At 36.3% G+C, this 3529-nt stretch overlaps 1 pseudogene; it reads right to left on the reverse strand.

The window, feature by feature from the left end:
- Positions 1-2403: 2403 nt before the first annotated feature.
- LOC102822017 lies at positions 2404-3201 on the reverse strand (annotated as a pseudogene).
- Between the last annotated feature and the right edge of the window lie 328 nt (positions 3202-3529).

Below are 3529 nucleotides of genomic sequence, written 5' to 3' on the forward strand. Positions count from 1 at the left end.
ATCTAGTTTATTTTTTAAAAACAAACATCACTGATGCTTGACTCACAGGCTTTATTTACATTTGTCTACAGCATTTCTTTATGAAATGAATTAGTACAGTTTTGTTAAGCCAAATGAAATCATAATCATCTGAGTTGTCTGTAAACTACTATTAGCTAAATCTATAACCTTGCACTTGCTTGTTGTTGTTATGTACCGTGGAGTCAGTTCTGACTCAGAGCAACCCTGTACAGGGTTTCTGAGGCTATAAATCTTTATGGGAGCAGAAAGCCTCATCTTTCTCCCGTGGAACATCTGGTAGTTTCAAACTGCTGCCCTTTCAGTTCACACCCTGATTCGTAACCACTACACTACCAGAGGTCTTTGCATTTGCTTAGTACAGCCAATGTGTTAAATACAGAAAACATAAGAATAAACCGTGTAGAATCTAGATCATTTGATCTGGGAAATTTAGAAGGTAGATTTTCAAGAAGTCAAAGGCACAATTACAAGAGAGTAAAAGTTCTTGTGAAACCTACACTAAATGTAGCAAAAAAATAAGGCATAAAAAAACCTGGGGAAGTTCAATGTAAAAATACTATTAAAATAGTTTTACATAAGATATTATGTATTCATCTCTAGATCAGTTCTGAGAAAAACACTCATTTTAAAATAAAATAAAAAAAAAATTGTTTGGCCTGTCTATTAGATATCCCAAAATGTTTTCATTTTCAATTAAATTGCAGTACATATTAGTATTAAGGAAAAAAAAAAAAAACAAGAAAACTAAATCAATATCCCATGACAAAAAGTCCCCAAGCACAAACTGCTGATTTCCCTTAATATATTTACCTTGCATTTTCACTGAAGATACTGTTAAGAGAATCTTTATTTTTAAACCCGAAGACAGAGTGGAGCTCAAAATGACCAAATTTTAATTTTGAGAAATAAAACAAACTCTGAAAGTATTTTAATCCATGAATAACTTTAAGTGAATGAGAACAATGACTTCTGCTTATATCATGTAAAAACAAGCGTCCACCTGTACTTCAGAAGAAAACTGTGTGCAATGGTGTTTACAGTTAAACATTTCAAGGTAAATGTTTATTTAAATTCACAACATCCCTGTTGACCTTTCATCCAAAGAAAAATATATTTCAACTTTCTACAATTAACAACTAACAGCTGTCCATTAACAACTATGATTTAGTCATGTTTACCCCATCACATATGACAACTACATTTTTAAGGATACCATACAAAACTTCTTCAAATATTATGATAAACATCTCAAAATAAGATTTTCTTTCCTCATCAGCCAATAATATCAATAGAGAAAAGATGAATTGTTAGATTGAATTACTTTCTTGCCACAAATTATGTGTCAGTAAGATTGAAGTTGTCAAGGACTTCATTCTTCTTGGATCAACTATCAACACTCGTGGAAGCAGCAGTCAAGAGATCAGATGATGTATTGCACTGGGCAGATCTGCTGCACAGGAACTTTTTTAAGTGTTGAAGAGCAGAGATGTCAGCTTGAGGACTAAGGTGTGCCTGACCCAAGCCATGGTATTTTCGGTAAACTCATATGGATGCAAATGCTGGACAGTGAATAAGGAAGATCATAGAAGAATTGATGCCTTTGAGTTGTGGTGTTGGAGGAGAATACTAAAAGTGCCATGGACTGCCCAAAGAACCAATAGATCTGTTTTGGAAGAAGTGCAGCCAGATGCTCCTTGGAGGTCAAGATGGCTAAGCTTCATCTCTTATACTTCATACATATTGTCAGGAGGGAACAGTAGCTGGAGAAGGATGCCATGCTGGGTAAGATGGAGGGCCAGAGAAAAAGAGGAAGACCCCCAATGAGATGGATCAGCGAGGTGGCATCATTGATGGTGTCAAGTGTGGCTGGCAGCGGTAGTGAGTTTGGCCCAGGATCAGACATTGTTTCATTCTGCTGTGCATGGGGTCACTATGAATTAGTTCCGACTCGATGGCACCTGACAACAACAACAAGACAAGAGAAATAGATATAGGTAATGCCTCCCTCCTACAATTCATAAGATAGTTGTACAAAAGCGAATAAAAGAAAGACAATGATTGTAAGGAATTTTTAACATAAAGAATTTGAAAAATAAAGATGCTTCTGGTTGGCAGTTTTGCAATTTAGCTTAATTTTTTTCTTAGAGCATCACGTAGACATACGTTAACACAAACAGGTTATGTTATTTTCCCAGTTTAAAATAAGCAGCGCCTGTTTCCAACTAGTTTACCAGTCCTTGCCTCCATGCCTAAATTTCAGGCAAGCCTAGTAAATTCGGTCTTAGTGAACTGACCAGACATATTTAGAAATGAAACACTTCAAATTGGTACTGTTTTAGCCGAGATGTCTTAAATATAGCAAATGGTTTTAGATAATGAATGCTAAATATAGCATTTATTTTGGGACCTGGAGCTGGATCTTGATTTCAACCCATGAGATCTCGAATGTTCTCTGGAACTGGAACGAGATCTTGACTGCGAACTGGAAGACGTTCTTGAATGGGACCTTGAACTTGAGGGGGGAGGATGAGCGTGATGAAGATTGTGAATGTGAAGATCGAGACTTTGAGTGACTTCATCTATTGGATTTCTTTTTATTATTACTATCTTCTTCTTCACTGGCATCAAGATTATATTTTGAGAGATCAGCATCATATTCATTCTCATCCTCATCCAATTTCTATTTAGAAAGATCTTCATCCTCATCCTCTTCTTCACCCTCTGATTCTTTATCTTCAACTTCTTTTAAAATAGATGCAGGACCAACTGCCTTCCCTCTGTATTTTTTCTTTTTACATCCAAACTCATCATATTCACCATCAGATTCTTCTCTTTCTATATATTCAACATTTTCTCTTACATTAAAACCACCGCCGTCTCCTGTTCTTTCTTCTAATTTCACATACTTTGGAGTATTGCACATGTTATATTCTGATCTTCTGGCCCAATTCACATTACTGCAAGGTTTACAATGCCAATCATTAGCACTAAATAGGCCTCAGCTCTTTTCTGCAAGTGTCTTTCCTATTTCAGTGCCCCAGCTTTCATCATCTTGGCTTCAGTTGTTTTCTGCAGTCCACATTGATTACAGTTGGTTCTTCTAGCAAAGTTTATATTTCCACATTTTTTGTCAGGGCAAATCCAATCCCCTTCACTTACTTGGAAATTCTTGGTCGACATCTTGGCTGCTGACACCATCATTTGATTTCTTGACTGCTGCTTCTGTGAGTGTTGATAGTTGATCCAAGAAGAATGAAGTCAGGGACAATGTCAATCTTTTCCTTTTTGATAAGAATGTTGTTTATTGGTCCATTGGTGAGGAGTTTTGTGTTCTTCATATTGAGATGTAATCCATACCTAAGGCTGTGCTCTTTGATCTTCATCAGTAAATATTTTAAGTCTTCTTCACTTTTAACAAGCAAGGTTGTATCATCTGCATATCGCAGGTTGTTAATGAGTCTTCCTCCAATCCTGATGCCACGTTTTTCTTCATAGAACCCAGCTTCTC

Source organism: Chrysochloris asiatica, unplaced genomic scaffold (genome assembly GCF_000296735.1).
Source record: "Chrysochloris asiatica unplaced genomic scaffold, ChrAsi1.0 scaffold00248, whole genome shotgun sequence".
NCBI classification, from domain to species: Eukaryota; Metazoa; Chordata; class Mammalia; order Afrosoricida; family Chrysochloridae; genus Chrysochloris; species Chrysochloris asiatica.